The sequence below is a fragment of the Phyllostomus hastatus genome, unplaced genomic scaffold, assembly GCF_019186645.2.
Source record: "Phyllostomus hastatus isolate PE091 unplaced genomic scaffold, TTU_PhHast_1.1 phas_contig_86, whole genome shotgun sequence".
Taxonomy (NCBI): Eukaryota; Metazoa; Chordata; class Mammalia; order Chiroptera; family Phyllostomidae; genus Phyllostomus; species Phyllostomus hastatus.
This window is the reverse complement of record NW_025333977.1, coordinates 86,169,643-86,191,455: the sequence shown is the minus strand read 5'-3', so window position 1 is coordinate 86,191,455 and position 21,813 is coordinate 86,169,643.

Genomic DNA, 21,813 nt, shown 5'->3' with positions numbered 1-21,813 from the left:
TTCACTGCTAACTAATTTTAGAATATTTTTTTTGTCCCCAAAATAAACCCCAAGTCCATTAACAGTTACTCTATAATCCTCCTTCCCTCTGTTTTGTGGAAATCAGGACTTTTTTTTCTGTCATTGTAGATTTGCCTATTCTGGATATTTCATATAAATGCACTTTTTTGTGTGTGTTGGCTTCTTTCAAGGTTCATTTCCATGGTAGCATGAATCAGTATTTCATTCCTTTTTATTGCTAAATGATATTCCATTGTACAGATAAATTTTGTTTATTATTCAGCTCATGGACATTTGGGTTGAGTCCACTTCTCGATTATTATAAATCATGATCTTGTGAATATTTGTGCACTGGTTTGTGTGTGTGTGTGTGTGTGTGTGTATGTTTTCATTTCTCTTCAGTATATACTCAGAGTAGAATTTCTGGTTCATATAGTATCTCTGAGATTAACTTTTTGAGGAACTTTGAACTTTTCCAAAGCAGCTGCACCATTTTACATTTCCTCCAGCAATGTAAAGGGTTTAATTTTTCCCCATCCTTGTGAACACTTGTAATTGTCTGTATTTTCTATTTTCACCACCTCAGTGAGTATGGTATCTCCTTGTGGCTTTTATTTACATTTCCCTAACTACTGATGATGTTAAACATTTTCTTATGTGCTTTATATATCTCACTGGGGGAAATGCTATTCAGATACTTGGCCCTGTTTGTCAATTGTATTGTTTCTTTTTCATTGAGTTGTAAGAGTTCCTAATACAGTATTTTCTGAATACCAATCACTTAACAGATACATGATTTACAAATATTTTCTCCCATTCTTTGTGCTGTTTTTCCTTTCTTTATGGTATCATTTGGGGAAAAAAGCTTTCTAAATTATGAAAATGTCTTCCAGTTTTTCTATACTTCCTTCTGTTGTTTGTATTTTCTCTAATAAACAATTGTCTAATTCAAGGTCACAAAGGTTTACTACTATTTTTTAAAGATTTTTATTGTTTTAGCTCTTACATTTATGTCTATTATCCATTTTAAGTTAATTTTTGTGAATCCATATGGTAGGACCCCAAGTCCATTCATCTGCATGTGCATATCAAGATATGTCAGCACAAGAGTACTGTTGGTTTCCATTTTATTTTTTTTGCAGCAATGTCAAAAATCAATCGACTGCACATAAGGGTTTATTCCTGGGCACAGAATTTTCTCCCCTTCATCTATAGATCTAGGTTTATGTCAGCATCACTCCATCTTGATTAATTTAGCTTTGTAGTAAAGTTTTAAATTGAGAAGTGTGAGTCCTTTAACTTTGTTCTTTTTTTTTCAAGATTGTTTTTGGCTATTACAGATCACTTGCATTTCCACAATAGACATATAAGATCTACTTGTCAATTTCTGCATAAAAAAAGTGGCTAGGAAGTACATTTAATTTGCAGAGCAACCTGAAGTATATTTTCATCTTAATGCTATGAAATCTTCCCATTCATGAATATGGTTATCTTTCTACTTATTTGGATCTTTATTTTTTCAATGAACTTATTCCTAAGTATCTTACTGTTTGATGATCTTATAAATGGAATTGTTTTCTTAATTTCATATTTAGTTTGTTCATTGCTGATTCCAGTGATTTCTGATACCAAATACTTAGCTGGGCTAAATTTCAAATGTAAGGGCACAGTCCTCTACAAGACAGAGATAACTTCAGACACCAACCCCAAGTTCAGTGGTCTCCAGGCTGCCCTCCCTTTTGACCAGCTAGCTACAAATTGTAGGATTTCTACCCCCATTCAGGTTTTCTAATTGTCTCTCTCTCTCTTTTTTTTTTGTATCCTCACTCAAGGACAGTTTTTTTCATTGCTTTTCAATGGAGGAGGGCAGGGAGAGAGAGAAACACCGATATGAGAAAGAAAAACATGGATGTGAGGGAGAAGAAAGATTGGTTGGTTCCTTTCTCATACATGCTCTAAGTGGGGATCCAACCTGCATCCTGGGCATGTGCCCTGATGAGGAATCAAATCTGCATTCCTTCAGTATATGGGACCATGCTCCAATCAACTGAGCCACGCTGGCCAGGGCAGGTTTGCTAACTTTCTATAATTACTCACAGAACTCAGGAAAGTATGATGCTTATTATTAAAATTTTATTATAGTCAAAGGATGTAAATATAATCCAACAAAAGGAGAGACACATTAAGCAAGATTCCAGAGGGTCCCAAATAAAACTTCATTGTGTTCTCCCCATAGAGTCAGGACATACTACCCTCTCAGAACATCAGTGTGTGACAGTATGCAGAGTATTGCCAACCAGGGAAGCTCACCTGAGACTGGTGTCCAGAGTTTTTTTATTGAGGTTGTTACCTGTGCATGATGGATTATATCATTGCCTTGTTTGAAGTAAACCATCAACTTCTTCCTCTCTGTTGAAATTGGGTTGACAGCACATGAGTCAAAATCTTAGCCCTCTAATTGTGTGGTTGATCTTTTCGTTGAAGCCTCATCTTCAGTCATTTTATTCACAAAAAATATCTGGGGGACTCATCAAAAGCCACTTCATTAGCATAAACTATCAGGGACCACTGAGATAGTTTTCTATCACTCCAATGAATTCCAGGAACTTAAAGGTGTACCTCACAGAAACTTGGATAAACCCAATCACATTCTTTATTGCATAGGAATAATGTTAGAAATATAATTGATTTTTTATGTATTTCATTTTTTATTCTCCAACTATACTGAACGTGTGTGTGTGTATGTATTGCTTAGAATTTTCTATATATAAGATTATGCCATCTGTGAAGAGAGTTCTACTTTCTTTTCAATCTGGCTATTTCATTTTTTGTGCCTAATTGCCCTTTTTTAAGCCTTTAGTACAATGTCAGATAGAAGCGGTGAGAATGAATCTACTTGTTTTTGTTCCTGATCATGAGGGGAAAGTGTTTTCTTCACCATTATGTATGATATTAGCAGGGGGATTTTCAGAGAGGTCTTTTAACATATTGAGGAAGTTCTTTTGTATTCCTTGTTTGTTGCTGCATGTTTTTAACAGTAAAAGAGATACTAGATATTGTCAAATGCTTTTTCTGAATATATAAATATGATCATGGTTTTTTTTCTTGTCCTTTATTCTGTGTTGTAGTGTTTTACATTGACTGATTTGGGAATGTTAAACCAAATTTGCATTCCTAGAAAAAATATTACTTTATCAGGATGTATAATTCTTTTTAAATCTCCTTACTACTTATAATTTGACTACTTATGATTTTGCTTAATTACTAGTTTTGTTTTTATTTTTGTCTTACCACTCATTACTCTTCTGTGTACATAAAAAGGCAAATAAATCAGTTAAGGTATTTCACCAAACTTTGTCATATTTAAACTCTGACTCTTCTTAATCCTCAGAATAACTGATGTCTGTGTGTTTCCCACACAATGGATTCTCCATCCAACTAAAATATTGGTAGTGCAGCATTTCCAAAATAAATCAATAAAAGAACTAAAAGTCTTTAGCATTGGACTCTTAAGCTATTTTTGAAATTAGGTATAGCTAACCTACTTTTAATTCCTGCTACTGGAAAAGTACTAAACACTTCTGGTTTACCACCTCCCCTCACTTTTCTTTGCGACCATTTGATTTGGTTTCTGAGGGTAAATAGAGTCTCCAACATTTTCTTCTGATAAGCATTCTGCAAATTTCTTCTTTCTGCTTTAAAAAAAATCTTAATAATTTCTAAGTGCATAGTATTGTAATCTTAACTGTTTGTGTGTTGTGTAAGAGACTGCTAGAACTTTTTCATCTTGCAAAACTGGAAATCTATATCCTTTGAAAAATTCCCTTTTCCTTTCAGCCACTGACAATCACATTTAACTTTCCATTTCTAAGAGTTTACTTATTTAGATGCCTCATATAAGTGAAATCATACAGCATTTGTCTTTTTGTGACTGGCTTATTTCACTTAGCATACTGTCCTCCAGGTTCATCCATGTTGTAGCATGTTACAAACCAGGATTTTATTTTTTTCCAATGCTGAATACTATTCTATTGCATGTGTATATCACTTTTTAAACCTATTCATCTATTGAGGGATATTTAGATTGTTTTCACCTAAATAATCCTGTAATGAACATGGCTCTATAAATATGCCTGTTTAAAAATTTTTATTCATTGATTTTGAGAAAGAGAGAGAGAAACATCAATTTGTTGATCCTCTTATTTATGTATTCATTGGTTGATTCTCATATGTGCCCTGACCAGGGATCAAACCCACAACCTTGGTGTATCAGGATGATTCTCTAACCCACTAATCTACCTGGCCAGGGCTGTAAATATTTCTTTAACATACTGTTTTTAATTCTTTTGGATATATACCCAGAATTGGGATTGCTGGATCATATGGTAATTCTGTTTTAAACTTTTTGAATAACCTCTGTAGTTTTCCCTATTATTTGCACCATTTTATAATCCTACCAAGAGTACACAAGTGTTCCCATTTCTCTACATCCTTGTCAGCACTTATTATTTTATGAGTTATTGTTTTATTTTTAAAGTACCTGACCTAACAGGTCTGAGGTGATACTTCACCATTGTTTTGACTGGCATTTCTTTGATGATTAATGATGTTGAGTGTATTTTCATATATTTTTTGCATATTTGTGTATCTTCTTTAGAGAAATATTTATTCAAATCCTTTGCTGAATTTTTAAATCAGATTTTTTGTTGCTGATTTGTGGGAGTTATTTATGTGTTCTGGATATTAAGCCCTTAGCAGACACTGGATTGTAAATATTTTCTCCTATTCCATAGGTTTCCTTTTAACTCTTGATTATTTGTCACAAAGAAGTTTGTGGTTTTAATGTAGTCTCACTTGTCTATTCCTGCTGTTTGTGGGTGTGCTTTCAGTATTATATACAAGAAACCATTGCCAAATTCAATCTCAAGAGCCTTTTTCTTTGTTTTATTCTAGGTGTTCTATAATTCTAACTTATGCATTTAGGTATTTATTTACTTTGTGTTAATTTTTGTACATGCTGTATGAGAAGGTTATTCAGTTTTCCCAACATTATTTGTCAAGGAGATGACCTTTTCCCCACTGGGTAACCTTCATAGTCTTGATTATATGACCTACACATGAGGGTTTATTTCTGGGCTCTGTTATGTTTCACTGGTCTATATATGTGTCTTTATATCAGCACTACACTGCTTTGACTACAGCTTTGTAGTAAGTTTTATAATCAGGAAGCATGAGACTGTCAATATTTTTTTTAGTCTTTGGGGTTTCTACATGTAAGATCATGTCAGTTGCAAATAGAAAAATTTACTTCTTTCTTATCTATTTGAATACATTTATTTATTTATTTATTTTTCTTCGTTGATTGCTCTCTCTAGGCATTCTAGTACCATGTTGGACAGAAGTGGCAAGAGTGGAATTATTGCCTTGTTCTTGATGTTAGAGGGAAAGGCTTCAGTTTTTCACTCTTGAGTGTTGTTAGCTGTGGAATTTAACAGATATTGGGCACATGCAATGTAATAATTACAATCCTAGTTAGTGACAGCATAAAGAAGAGTAAGCCACTGCTGATGTTCTCAAACAGCTTTTGGTCAAAGACATATAAACAATTAATAATAGTGACTATTAGCCCTGATAAAAATAATTCAAATTATGATCATTTGAGCACTTAAGAATGGAAACCTGAGATTTAAAGGAGGTAAATAACCTTCCACAGTTTGAATAAAAGTTAAAATAATAGTAGAAATAAACACTCATGACTCTTACAAGAAGAATGGTCCCAGAAGGTGATATCAAATTGATTTGTTAAAAAAAAAGCACTTACATAATTTGGAAAAACAAAGTTCAGCTGTATTTTCTCCATAGTCCAAGCACTTCTTTATTTGCATTCACCTTCTTTTCCTGAAAATTTAACTTTGAGACATCATCACACACAGTAGCATTAACATGTTGTCTTTCATGAATAATATGAGCAGGAATTATGCCCCGTGTCAGAGTCAATTAACCCCTTAGGCCCAGAGCCTCCACACATATAATTTCTAGATTGTCCTTGTTTACACTAAGATACTTAGAAATGGAATGCTTATTTATATCCTGGTTTTGCCTCTTTCTTAGTACACAGTATTGTGACAGTTACAGAATTTCAGTTCCTCAGTTCTTCATCTGTAAAATGGGAAAAATATGCCTCATAGGATGGTTTTGAGGGTTAAATGAAATAACATATATGAAGTACTCAGAACTGTGTCTTGCACAGAATAATCTTCTATAAATGTTAACTCTTAAATTATTTAGCCTTTGACATACTTGTCTTCTCAGAGTGTCATTAAGTAAAATTAGGAAATTCACAATATAGAGTAGGATAAGGAGAATTATACTGGGTTACAAAGGCACCACCTGCTCATGAGAGGTATTCCCCATCAGAGGTATGAAAATGAGAAACAAAGTGTCATTGTGCTTTTGTTTTAGTGGGTAAGGCATCTCTGTTGAAATAGAGATAAAACCTAGATAAATTTAGCAGAAGTTTATCTTAGAGTCACATAACTTTTTAACTATCAGTGTTGGTTTTTCAAAAAATATTTTGAGTAGTCCCACTTTTTATGGTTTGCATAGATATTTTCAGGGGGAGAGGCTGCTTCAAAGTATTGTTATTAAGATTTTGAACCACAAGTGACAGGGCAGTTTTTTTAAATGTTAAAAATAAAATCCACATGAAAATTATTGTATAGCACAAAATAATTTCTCATAAGGATTGACCAAGCCTGTTCTCCAGCACTCACCACATCCACTCAGGTTCGTTAGATGATGGCATATTTGAAGAAAGTGAAGATGATAGAGTAATTAACTGATGACATAAAATGACAAAGATAATTTTAAAATAATAAAACTACTTTATGATCTAAAAATGCATCTATGAAAATTATAAATGTTTGCTTGACAGTGATGGAAAGTCTTGAAGACTTCTCAGCTTTGCAACTTGAATTATTTCCTTCTAGGTAACTGCCAGGTCTCCCTGGACTTGGCATAGTGCTGACACATAGTGATTGCTCAATTAATTACTCTTGGATGAACATGGGTAAAAAAAATCTGGCAACAGTAGGATGATTAATAAGAGAAGGAGACAATGTTGTATGTATGGCTTAACCAGCAAACTTCATATGACAAAATGGCAAAAAATGTAAAAGCTGTATTTATACATCTCATAATTAAGATAGAAACTGAAAATGTTAACTGAGATTGGGCACTTAAATTGGATACAAGAATAATGTTGGGAGATTTTAAGTATCCATCCAATGGATGGATACTTAAGAGATGGAGACCAAGCCAGGAGGAAATCCTAAACTGAAGCAAGGTATATAGACGACTTCTCTACCCTTCCTAGAATAGTCCATCTTAAAATTTACAAAGAACATATATTTTGGCTTGATTCTTTGTAGAGAACAAAAATTTGTTCCTTATTAATCTATAAAGATAAATAATGAGAAACACCAAGAAGTATCAAAATGTAACACAATGCTCATATGAAAAATGGAAAATAAAGTGAAAAGGCATTTATTATAAAATTGAAATTTAGAGATTGAAAATTGACAAAATAAGATGTTAAGAACATCATGAAAACAAAGCAAAATAAAATCCAATAAATCCCAGTAAGCCTGAAGTCAAGTTTTCAAAAAAGGAGTCTTACAATGAAGAAAATTATTTTTACAGAAAGGGGAAGATGAGTTAAGACATGAGACCAGGGTAGCTCAGAATTGTGGCCAGTGAAGGGCATAGTAAATATTTTGGCAAATAAAAATAAGTAATTCGAGGAAAATTTGTTAACAGTTTCTAATGCTGATAATAATTTCTTTAAGCACTCCAAAGGCAAAAACCCGAGAGGAAACACTTGGCAATGCTGGTGTCAAGGGTGCTCTCAGGAATGAAAGGGAGAGAGCAAGGAGAATAAATGAATTCTGTGCTTGGGAGTTTTCTGAGGAAGACATTGAAAGAATCTCCACTCTTGAATTATTTCTTAACAAAGACAGATCAGAGATACTAAATCAAATGCCAGTAAATGCTAGGTATGTTTTATATGTAATTGAAAAACTAGATGAAGACAAATAACTTGGACTGATATCATCCATCCCAGTTTTTTTGTCAAGAAAATGCTTTTTCCCTCCATACCCTTATCCTTGCTGTCCAGCATGGCAGCTATTTGCAGGTGTCTTCCCTGGCCAGGTTCAGTATGGACTGGTTCACTCTCTGGAGAGAGGAACATGATGACAGCTGATGACATCTACTTAGCATCCCAGTAGAGGCCATGTTTTCCCCTCTGCTGGTGTGCTCTGTTCCTATTTCCTCCCTGTCTTCCAAGCTTCTAGTTGTGGGCTATCTACCCATGGTCACAGCCACCAGACTTCTGGACTTTAGAATCTCTCTTACACTGCTCTATATAAGTGCGTGCACTTGAAATATTGCATATCTGGCTCATGACTTTGTTTGCCCAGGTCCTGATGCTTGGTGAGGGTTCTGTTTTCCCCTCCCCTGTTCTGTATTCCCAGCATCTCTCAGATTCCCTAGGCCCTCTACTGCTAATGACCTGTTGAGAGAGTTTTAAAGGAACTCAGGGGTGAAATTGTGGAGTCACTGGCATAAATATGCAAACTGCCATGAACGGGTCAGTCTGCTGTGTGATTGCCAAGGAAACTCCCAACCATGAGAGAGAAGGGTTCCCTGGAGGCCAGAGAGTTACAGACCAATGAATCTCATTCTCTGTTGGGCAGACTGGTAGGATTTGTAACAAAAGGTTTTTCCACTGATCACTGAAGCCAGAGCTTCTGAAACTTTTCTAAAGATGACTTATAATGGCAGGGTAGACTGAACAGGCGCACTCTGGGATTTGAAGGTCCACCCTAGGCATAATTTGAAGAAATCTGCTACAAGATTTGTAGCAGAATGTGTTTTAATTTTTATATTTTATCTCCTATGTTCATGTCAACATTATATTCTACTCTATAATAATATTTTAGGAGATAAATTCTGTTTTGGATTCTTGTTCCTAAAAATATGATATGCATGAGCTGTTCACTCCTCTAAAGTCAACCATATAGAGGTTAGAGGGCAGCTCTAATATGAGAAATGAACACAAAAATTATAAGAAACCTTGAACTGGCATGTATGGAAAAGAGATGGTGATTTCAGTAGCTTGGAGTAGAGGTCGGTGAGACACAGCATTGGAAGATGGATGTGGGTGGTTTTTAAATTCTGCTTTTGCTTTTCCTGCACATTGAATTAGGCAATCATTGCTGACTCCATCATCTGAGCAACAGCTCAGACCACTTACTACTAGAAGGTATTATCAAGCAATAAAAAAGGTCTGCGGAAGCAAGTAGGTGATGACCAATGGCATGGTTCACCGCCCCTAGGCATTTATACCTACATTCCATCTTCTTCCTAACTTCCAGGATTACTGGATAATTTTTAGAGTCTGCCCTTTCCAGCACTCCTTTTTTCTGTAAGTTAAAAAACAGATCTTTAATTGGTAAGGGTGCAACAAACGGGAGCAGTATATGTCGCCTATGATGGAGTCTTTGCTAGGGCTCATGTCTTCACTTCCTTCTCAGCTCACCAAGAAGGACACAAACTAAGAATGGGTTATTGGCCCTTCTCCCTTACATTTTATTTGATATAGTAGCTGATATAATTAGGGAAACATGACCACACTGATCAAAATTACCAGACATTTGAGAGGTCAAACTACAAAAAAGAAAGACAACAAACTACAATATGGAGAGAATTACTGGAACTGATGAATTATGAATTTACAATAAGCCAAATAATATGCTCAGTGAGCTATGGGAGGATATGAAGCAGAAAAATTCATACAAAGAATCAAGCAGAAATGTTAGGTCTGAAAAAAATAGGAGCGGAAATCAAGAACACAATAGCTGAGATAAACAGCAGGATGGATACAACTGAAAATGATTCAGTGAGCTAGTACAGATTGAAGAAATCTGTTAGTGAGTGGCAGGTAAGAATAAAGGCAGAATAAAATAACAGAAAAGTTAGAGAGAGAGAGAGTAGAAGTAGTTGATAAGGATAATAGGAACCCCAAGAAGAGGCAAAAATATGTTTTAAACTTCTGATTAGTTGACATTTTTCCTCCAAATCTTAAAGTTGATATCTCAGGAGGATTCACTGCCTTCAGATACATGTATACTACAGATGCATATAAAGATTTTACTACAGAAATATCAGGGGAAGAGATACACTAATTCCATAGTATGTATGTCTGCATATGCATTGATATGGGAGGGAAAGTGAAGTGCTAGTGACCATGATGTATAGATGAACACTTGAACAAGGAGAAACCAGACAACATGGTTATTTTGACTTAAAATTTTTGCCAAAAAGTTTATACCAAATGTGTGCATACACACATACAGAAGTTATTCTAATAACTTCTTATTTTAATAGTATTGCTTATACCTGGGTGATTATTTATATAGGAGAAGAAATGAGAAAATCATTTTATACCAAAATATAAGAAAAACAAGTAATTTCTTTGGTTCTAGGAATGTTAAAGTGAGTTTCTGAAAGTATTTGGCATGACTGGACCTCATGAAAACTTTTAATAAATTTCTTAGGAGTTTTCCATAAAACCTCCAGATTTGCTAATATACTGAGGACTTTCCAGTACTAAAAATCCAAATAGATGTGCTGAGTAGTTGGGCAAATTGGTAGTGTCCTGTAGGTTGGTTTTTGGTCATGTTAGACTAAACTCAGACAAAAACATGGATTCAAGTTAACATAATACATTTTTCTTTATTCTTAATATCTGTGTTATTCCAGAAAATCCAGGAAGCTTACAGTTGCTTGAGGAAGGGGATAAATATGAGAGAGGACCTATGACATGAAGAAAGTTATAAATAGAATGTAATTTTTTAAAATCCTGGATAACCTAGGACAAAAATAAACTGTGTTATTAAAGTGTGTTTAATAAAGCTAATACATTCCTGAAAATTTCATATGGATTTGTTGACTAGATTTTAAAATAAGACAAGCGATGAAAGACAAATACCATATGATCTCACCTTTAACTGAAACCTAATTGACAAAACAAACAAGCAAGCAAAATATCACCAAAGACATTGAAATTGAGAACAGGCTGACAGTAACCAGAGGGGAGGTGGGGTGGGAGAATGGGGAGAATAGGGTGAAGGTTTTATAGGAACTATTATAAAGGACACATGGACAATAACAAAAGGGAGTGGAAACAGAGGAAGAAGGTGGGGAGGGCTGAGGTGATAGGGAGGGGTGGGGGAAAAAGGCAGAAAACTGTACTTGAACAGCAATAAAAAAAAAGTTAAAATGAATAAATAAATAAAATGCCAAACTTACAGGGATCCTCTGAGATACCAAAAGAGATAAATTTATGCATGGCTTATTGATGGTTAATTTTATGTGTCAACTTGACCAGGATGTGATGCCCAGGTGTTTGGTCAAACCCCAGTCTAGATGTTACTGGGAAGGTGGATGTGATTAACATTTACTATCAATTGACTTTAAGTGAATCAGCCTTAATGTGGATGGGCCTCATCTAATAACTTGAAGGTCTTAAAAGCAAAACCTGAGGTTTTCCAGAGAATAAGGAATTTTGTTATGAGATTAACATAGAAATCCTTTCTGAATTTCCAGCCTGCTGGGCTGCCCATAAATTTTAGACTTGCCAGCTTCCACAATTGTGTGAGCCAATTTCTTAAAATAAATCTCTCTTTATATATATGTGTATCCTATTTGTTCTGTTTCTTTGGAGAACCCTGACTGACACAGCTGACAATCTCAGGGGATTCTTCTGATAGAGACACTAGACAACTCAACTTATTTAAATATAACTTTTAGGGAAAGATAGATTTAGATGTATTCAAGTTGTGTCATTTACCTTCTAAATGTCTCTGGAATACAACCAATTTCCTTACCTCCACAGGCAAACCAATTCTGAAAGAAGTTACCCTTCTCTCAGGTGAGTAAGTAAAGGAGCCTCATAGTTTACTGGCTTCTACTCTGTATCATTATATTTCTCCCTCTTGCCAAATGACCCATGATAGTTTGAAATGGTAATCCAATCCCAATCATATTTTGTATCCACTCTTTTGAAAAGACTATGTGGTCTGGCCCTGCTTATTTTTCCAGGTTTATCTCACTTGTTTCTTTTTTATCACACACCTCTTGGTTCTAACCACATGGATCTCTTCTAATCTTTTATACTTTTCATATTTCATTCCACCCAAACTCTTTTACAATATTTTAAGCATAAAGTGTTTTCCCTTGTCTTTTTGTTCTGGGAGAAATTTTAGACATTCTTTAGAGAGATTTTATTGCCACTTCTTCAGGTGATCTATCCTTGACCTTGACCAGGTCTAATCCCATTGTTAATATGCTTTCATAGCATCCTGTAGCTCTCACTTGTAGCAGTTATCACAACTCAAATTTTATGCTTGCTTTTGGTGTAATATGATTGATGTCTGTCTACTCTACTGGATTGTATGACCCTTGAGAACAGGGATCGTGACTGTTTTGTCTTTTATTCTGAGGGTTTGCACAGGCTGTTATGTCTAGCCAATCAATATATATTTGATGAATAAGTTGATGAATGGATTTATGATTCATTCATCTAGAGTAATGGAAACTGTATATATTTGGGGCTACATCTTAAAACCTGAATTTGGCAAAATATGTTCTCATGTAATTTATTTAAAATATTTAGATTAAATGAATCAAGGAGAAATGTATCCTTTTGACCACATTTTATGCAATAAATTATACATTTAAGTTCCCAGTATGTCAGATACTCTGAATCTATGTAAGCTTTAGCTTGGGTTTTGTTTTATTTTGTTTTGTTTTTGCTGTGAAAAGGCTATAGGGTTTTAGATAATGCTCAGCAGAATATATTCATATATCTGTTATGAAGTTTTTGCTTGGAAATCAGTAGAGAAAGGTAGAAGAAAGTTTAATCAATTAGGGAGCTGCTGATTCACAAATTCCAGGTTTAATGGAGACTTTGGCCAGCCCATTAAATGTTATGAGTGCATGGTAGTGGCACTCTTGGTGATTAGCTGAGTTGATTATATTGAAAGATACAATAGGGGAAATATGAGTCAAGTAGGAGCAAATACATGTAAGAAGCTGAGAGTTTTTTTATACCATTCATTCATTTATTTTTTATTTTAATTATATTTTATTGATTATGCTATTACAGTTGTCCTGTCTTTTCCCCCTTTGATCGTTTCTATCCAGCACCCCGTACTCCTTTAGGCTATCCCCCCACCCTTGTTCATGTTCATGGGTCATGTGTATAATAAGTCCTTTGGCTACTCCCTTTCCTATGCTATACTATACATTCCTAGGGTTATTCTGTAACTACCTATTTGTACTTCTTAATCCCCTCACCTCTCACCAATTCTCACACACCTACCCTCCCATTTCTTTACCTTTAACCTTTGACATTTTAATTATGATGTGTTTTGAGGTGGGTCTCTTTGCATCTAAGAAGCTGAAAGTTTTTATTGTTGTTCTTCAAGTGGCTCAATAATTTTTAAGAAATGGGTAATAACAAATATAAGATGATATTATGTTGTTATTAAAGAGGTTTATAAAATGTCTGATAATAAATCTGATTTATTTGACAATTGGTATAATTAATTTAATAATATAATATCAAATTATAAAAGGTCTACAGAGGTTATTTAGCTGAACTTCCCACCTCCCTTTAATGGGGAGGTACCTAATCACCTGTTCAGTTGATTATCAGGAGCATTTGCAATGATTAGTGAGTTTACTGCTTCTGTAAAGAAGCTCTGTTTTCAGACAGCTGAAATTGCTAGAAAATCATTTCTATTCTTAACCCTGAACCTATAACTCTGATTTCTATTCTTGAGTCCCAATTCTGGATTTACATAGAATAAATTTAATACTTTTCCCACATGTCTTCACCTCTTTCATTAAATAAGAGAGTTGTTATGCAGTCTGATTTTCCTTAGGCCAAACAGTCTCAGATCATTAACCATCACATGCTTTCTTGATAATTTTTTCCCTGTTAAAAACTTTCTACTTTAAAACACTTTTTGCTTAAATATGTTAAATCAAAAGTTGATACAAGACCTATCTATGTTTATTCTGGTAAAAACAAAAGGCAAAATATAGTTGGTCTATTACTTCAACTGATCTGAAAATTGTGCTCCTGTTAAAACTGCAGATACATGTTTTTGTTTTGTTTTGTTTTGTTTTGTTTTGTTTTGACATAGGTATAGACAGATCAGTTGAACTTGCATCCAATTGAAATCCCAGGCATTTACTCACAACTGGCTGTTAGACTCTTTTTCTTACTTTGTGCTTGTAAAATTAACTTTTAGTTTTTATGCAGAGCTATCCATTTATCCATATAAAATAAAAATCTCATTAATTGCAACTCATTTTTCTAGGTATTATGATATCTCTAAATCTTCATTTAAAGTTATATAATTTATTGATGACTCCTAGATTTGTTCATGTAAAACTTGATAAATATGTCATTTGTATCTTAATCCAAGATTATGATAAACTACTGATTAGTATAGTGCAAGAAAGTTGGAGAACAAATCCACTCCTCAGGTTCATAACTATCATTTATCCACATTCTGTATATAACTGTTCAAGTAGTTGGGAATCTCTGTAACTGTACCATATTCCAGTTTGTATTTCTCCAACAATGCTAAGAGACTTTACCAAACTCTATTGATATTTAATAATAAAGATTCTTTTAAAAATTATTTTTTTTGAAGTACAGACACTGTTTAGCTATTGCTGGGTAATTTCAGTAGGTCATATATGGAACCTCAGGACCTGTTTTTTTCCCCATGTCACAGGTTTGCTTTCTTCTGGGTCATTGTAACTCTGATGCAGGTTATCTCTACATGGTGGTCTTCAGCAGATCTAGGGTTATAAACATAAACCTCTATGTACAGTCCATATATAGCAGATAAAGGGAGCACCCTTTTAGCTTCTCTGTGTGTCTGTGTTCTTTCCTGAACCAATTGCTGTGACCAGAAAGATGTGATACTCTCCTATGTTATAAAGCCTATATAAAAAAATTTTTCTGATAGTGAAGGTCAGAGGATATATAGTATTTTATTTGATAACTGTGCAAAATCAAATATTTTGCTTCCTTATTATATCCAATTAAATCAAGTTTATTTTCAAGTAATGATCATAAATAATGATTATATTTTTTATTTTCCCCCTTCTCACTTTTTTGGAAACTTTTATCTTGGAGAATTTCAAGCATGTACAACTGTAGGTAGAATAGTGTAATTATCCCTGATGCACCATCACCCACATTGAACAATATCAGTTATAGCCAAAGTAGTTTCATTCTTACCCACTCAACCCCTCAATATTATTACTTTTTAATTTTTAAATTAAATTAAATTAATTAATTTTATTATTGTTCAAGTACAGTTGTCTCCATTTTCACCCCCCATGCCCCCCACCCCATCCCACCCATCCCTGCCTCCCACTCTTGAACCTACACCCTTTGGTTTTGTCCATGTGTCCTGTATACATGTTCCTTGATGGCAGCTAATCTCAGACATTCTATTATTTAACTTGTAAATTTACTAATGTATATCTCAAATGCATATACACTAATGCATCCCCAACCCTAACTGTCACCTGCTCTCCATCTATGAGTCTGTTTCTGTTTTGTTTGTTAGTTCCATTTGCTTGTTAGAGTCCACAGATGAATGAAATCATATGGCATTTATCTTTCCCCCACTGCTTATTTCACTTAGCATAATGTTCTACAGGTCCATCCATACTGTTGCCAAGGATAAAATTTTCTTCTTTTTTATGGATGATTAGTATTCCATTGTGCATATGTGCCATAGTTGTTTTATCCACTCTTCTACTGATGGAAACTTGGACTGCTTTCATATCTTGGTGATTGTAAATAATGCTGCAATGAACATAGGTGGCTTATGTTCTTTTGAATTAGTTTTTTTGGTTCCTTCAGGTATATTCCCAGAAGTGGGATCTCTGGGTCAAAAGGCAGATTCACTTTTAATTTTTTGAGGTATCTCCATACAGCTTTCCACAGTGGCTGCACCAGTCTGTGTTCCCACCAACGGTGCAAAAGGGTTCCCCTTTATCCATATCCTTGCCAGCACTTGTTGTTTGTTCATTTATTGACGATAGCCATTCTGACAGGTGTGAGGTGGTACATCTTTGTGGTTTTAATTTGCATTTCTCTGATGATTAGTGATGTTGAACATCTTTTCATATGTCTATTTGCCATCTGTATGTCCTTCTAGGAGAAGTGTCTATTCGGGTCCTTTACCCATTTTTTAATTCAGTTGTTCATTTTTTTGGTGTTGAGTTTTATAAGTACTTTATAAATTTTGGATATTAACCCCTTATCAGATGTATCAAATGGCAAATATGTCCTTCCATTCTGTAGGTTGTCTTTTTATTACATGATCATATCAATAGATTCACAGAGAGCTTTTGCTAAAATCCTGTACCCATTTATGATAAAAACTCTCAGCAAAGTGGGAATACCTAAACATAATAAAGCCCATATAAATCAAAAACACTGCCAGTTTCATATTCAATGGGAAAAAACTACAAGTGTACCCCTAAATATTGGGAACAAGGTTAGGATGTCCTCTTTCACCTCTCTTATTCAGCATAGTACTGGAAGCATACTCACAGGAGCCAGACAAAAAGAAGAAATAAAAGGAATCCAAATTGGAAAGAAAGAAGTAAAACTCATTATTTGCAGATGGCATGATACTGTACATACAAAACCCCAAAAATTTTATCAAGAAACTACTAGAACTGATAAAAAAATTCAACAAAGTAGCAGGATACAAATTTAATATCCATAAATTGTTTACACTTTTATATGATAATAATGAACTAAAAGAAAGGGGAATTAAGAAAACAATCCCATTTACAATTGCTTCAAAATGAATAAAATATCTAGGAATAAACCTGACCAAAAATGCAAAAGATCTGTACATGGAAAATTATAAGACACTGAAGGAAGAAATTGAGAAAGATACAAATAAGTGGAAGCACATACCATGCTCATGGATAGAAGAATTAACATCATTAAAATGTCCATACTACCCAAAGCAATCTATAGATTCAATGCAATTCTTATCAAGATTCCAACGTTGTATTTCACAGAACTAGAACAAATATTTCAAAAATTTGTGTGGAGCCACAAAAGGATCTGAATAGCAACAGCAATCCTGAGAATCAAGAACAAAGTTGGAGGAATCATGCTACCTAATATCAAACTATAGTACAAGGTCATAGTAATCAAAACAGCCCGGTTCTTGCGAAAAAACAGACACATAGATCAATGGAATAGAATACAGAACTCAGAAATCAACCCCTCACCTGAATAGCCAATTAATATTCAACAGAGGAAGCAAGTACATACAATGGGCTAAAGATAATAAATTGGTCAGATATGTGCAGAAAAATGAAACTGGACTCACTCTTTACACCACACAACAAGAAGAAATTCAAAATGGATTAAAGATTTAAATGTTAGACCCGAAACCATAAAAATCATAGAAGAAAACCTAAGCAGAAAAATATTGGACATTGCTTTTTGTGGTATTTTATATGATATATCTGCCCAGGCAAGGGGAACAAAAGTAAAAACAAAAACAAATGGGACTACATCAAACTAAAAAGTTTTTGCGATTTCTATATTGAAGATTGGCTCATTTGTCCTGGAATACTTTCCACACTCTGTGTTTTCCTAATTTCATCCTTTTGGTGGAATTTAACATTTCTTATTTCCTGTAATTTGGTAATTTGACCTGGTGGCTTGAGATTGAGTGTCAATGTTATCACATACTATTTCCTTACTGATATTGTGTTCTTCTATCAGGAGGCAATTGATACTGAGTTGTTAGAAGTTTCTATTATTCACTGTGTGGATCAATGATTGATCCATTTAAGTGTGGTGCTGTTTTACCACTGTCATTCCTTCATTTATTACCCAGATTTCTTTAAAAAGATATTTACTTCCCTTTATCTTGATTTGGTTACCCTGGGGCATAGTTGGATGGGGAGTTAGCTTGAATACCTGATTCTTTCCTTTCATTCCTCACTTATCAAATAATGAATTGAATACAGTGACCAATTAGGTCTTAAAGTAGTTTTTAATCTTATTTAAACTAATAGTTTGAAATATGATATATTTTAATTCATTGTGGTTTTTATTCTAAGATGTTCAAATTCCTCATTTTTGATAGTGAGAGCCTTTTGAAATTGGCTCCTGAATTATACTGACCCTCAAGTTAACAGTCTTTGATATTTTTCTCTGGTATGTTAAAATTTTCCAGACTCATACAGAAATGAATCTGCCAATTCTCTAAGAAGACCTGGCTCCTTTAATTGAAAATTGTCTATCGAAACTACATTGTAAACAATATGGAGACAGGCCTGTAAGCCAGGACAAGTGGAATAGGGAAAATGAGACAGGTCAACAAACAAACTGGCTGGACAATTTTAGCCAGACACAGAAGATCACCTCCCTAGAGATAACACCTAGGCCTCCATTGTATTTCAGCTCCAGACCCAGAAAAGCAGCAAAACTGGGTGGGCGATGCTAGGACCAGGTGAAATGACTAACGACCTTCTGCTCTGGCACTGACAAAAAATCAGTAGAGACCACCACCCTGAAAAGGCACAGCTGGAAAACTTAAGAATATTCTGCTGAAACCCTCCAGTGAGACCTCCCCTAAAATTCCTGCATGACTGTGTAAGCAGGGGGTGAGTGGGGCAGGAGAGAGCAATGGGGGAAAATTAGGACAACTGTAAAACATCAAATCTATCTATCTATCTATCTATCTATCTATCTATCTATCTATCTATCTATCTATGTATATATATAAAGAGATAAAACTCAAGACAAAGGATCTTGTGTGGGCTCTCTTGAGAAGCACACCCTTGCCTTTCCTCTTTTCCTTATCTTCCCCCATAGGCACAAATAAGCCTAAAGTTTAGGGGTCCCTACAAGACTTGCAACTAGGGGAGCAATGGGCAGTGGAAGCTTGTCCCAGCTTAACCCCTTGGACCTGTCTCCAAGGCCCCTTTTTCTTTGACTGCCCAGTGAGCTAAAGCAGCTCAGCCTGGATTCTCCTCTGTTGTTTCTTCTAGGCTAAGCTCTTCCTTGTTTTACTGTCCTCAGCTTTGACAAATGTACTCTCAGTCCCCTGGACTCTTGTGAAATCTTTCCTGCACAAAGTCAAGAACCCACAGATTAGAGCTGGCCCTAGGCAGATCCATTCAGGATCAGGCCCCTGTCTGGTAACAGTATGACTCCAGGTTGCTACTGGTTTGGACATTGTTTCTAAGTCTTTTAGGTGAACAGAATCTAGGACATATTTTTCAGAAATAAAGTATGTCTTGAGTTTATTTTGATACTTCTATTTTGAAGTTTAAAAGTAGGGATAATTGGGTTTTTACTTGGCTTATTTCTTTTATCTATATTGCCTTTATCCCATGGCAAGAATTACAGTTTTCAATGATGATGCTAGAAAAGATGGAATGTTCCACTGTTACTTACTCACTTTATCCCGTAATACACAGGTGCAGTACTCTATTACTACACTACTACAAATAATGTTGGTTAGTGAAAATAGTTTAAGACCGTATTTGTCCTCTTAGTTTAAAAAGCTAGGATATATTCTACTAGTATATAAAGTTGAATTAATGTGTTTGAATGTCTCGAAGTAGTTCATTCTACTGAATACATAGGTTCACTTATTTTTAATTGAAAGTATTGATTCATAATCTTATAATTTTTAATATAGTTTGGGAAAATATTGACATAGTTCCAAACTCAAATATTAAAAAGTATATTTAAAAAATTCAAGCTTCTTTCCCTGTTACTCTCACTGTATTATTTTGCTTCTCCTATATAGCCACTACCAAAAGTTATGATCTATTTTTCCTTGTTTGTTTTTCTTGAGTATGCTTTTCCATGTTTGGAAAGGCTGAACTTTTTTATTAATGTTTACTCTTATACTAACACCTTTATGTGATATATTTTTTTTAAACTTTGTTATTTTCTGTTGGGTTCCTATCATTAGCAATATTGGAATAACTAGCAATCACTTTTTTTTAAGGTCAAATTGACTTTTATTTATTTATTTAATTGTTGTTAAAGTACATTTGTCTTCATTTTCACCCCTTCAGGCACCCCTGTCCTCCCCCATCTCCATCTCCCCCCGCCTTGAAACTACCCTCTTTGGCTGTGTCCTTTATACTAGTAACCATTTCTTCCCAGCCAGTCTTTCTCTACAAGCATCTGATCTGAAGTAGTATTCTCTTATCCTAGTTAGAAGCTATGAAGCAATCAACAAGTCTGTTTAACATTCACACTTTCTCTCCTTTATCTCTCCATTTTGATTGTTGTATTTTACCTACATTATCACAACACAAAACCATTATATACTATAATCTTTCATTATAATTATCATGTAGTTTTAATTCTATAGGTAAATATATGTTTAGTGGTTACTATAGTGTCTGCCTCTTTATTTTTCAGAATCTTTCTTTTGTTTTATATGATATCCAGGATATAATTGTACTTAGCAAGTGAAATAGGGAGAAGCATATATACTTCATATTTCCAGAAATCAGATATTTGGGACTTTAAAGTTTTTTAATGTTATTTCTTTAGTTTGAAACATCTTACACAAAGTTTCAAGTATAGTAAAAGGAATTATTATTTTTTTACTGAAACTATTTGCTGATATGATGCCTGTCCTGCTATCCTTAAACACTTTAGTGTTTATCTTTATAGACAAGGACATTGATATATAAATCCTGAGATATAACTCAGATTTCAATGATTATTATAATTAATGTCCTTTGTAATAAGGTTTCTGGGTCCAAAACCATTTTATATTTAGTTGTACTATCTTGCTAGTCCACCTCAATCTTGAAAGGTTTCTCCTCTATCTTTCGTTGAGTTTTATAACATTAACATTTTTGAAGTTCACATTATTTTGTGAATGACCCTTTATTTGTATTCTTCTGATGCTAACTCATGATTATATTCAGGCTGTTAATTTTGGGAAAAAATTATGAATGTGATGCTGTATTCTTTTGTTTATCTCCTGTTAAGTGACCTATGATTTTAACTTATAACTGATGGTATTATATTTTATTACCTGATAAGGTTAATTTATGCAAGACTTTTCCTTTTGTAATTAATGTTTGGGGGGGTTTACTTTGGAACTATATATAAATATCTTGATTCTTACCTAACTTTTAAAAAATATATTTTATTGATTATGCTATTACAGTTGTCCCATTTTCCCCCTTCACTCCCCTCCACCCTGTACACCCTCTCCCACCCATATCTTCCCTTTAGTCATGTCCATGTGTCATACTTGTAAGTTCTTTAGCTTCTACATTTCCCATACTATTCTTACTCTCCCCCTATCTATTTTCAACCTACATTCTATGCTACTTATTCTCTGTACCTTTTCCCCCTCTCTCCTCCTCCCACTCCCCTGTTGCTAACCCTCCATGTGATCTCCATTTCTGTGGTTCTGTTCCTGTTCTAGTTGTTTGCTTAGTTTCTTTTGGTTTTGCTTTAGGTGTGGTTGTTAATAATTGTGAGTTTGCTGTCCTTTTATTATACATGTTTTTATCTTCTTTTCTTAGATAAGTCCCTTTAACATTTCATAAAATAAGGGCTTGGTGATGATGAACTCCTTTAACTTGACCTTATCTGAGAAGCACTTTATCTGCCCTTCCATTCTAAAT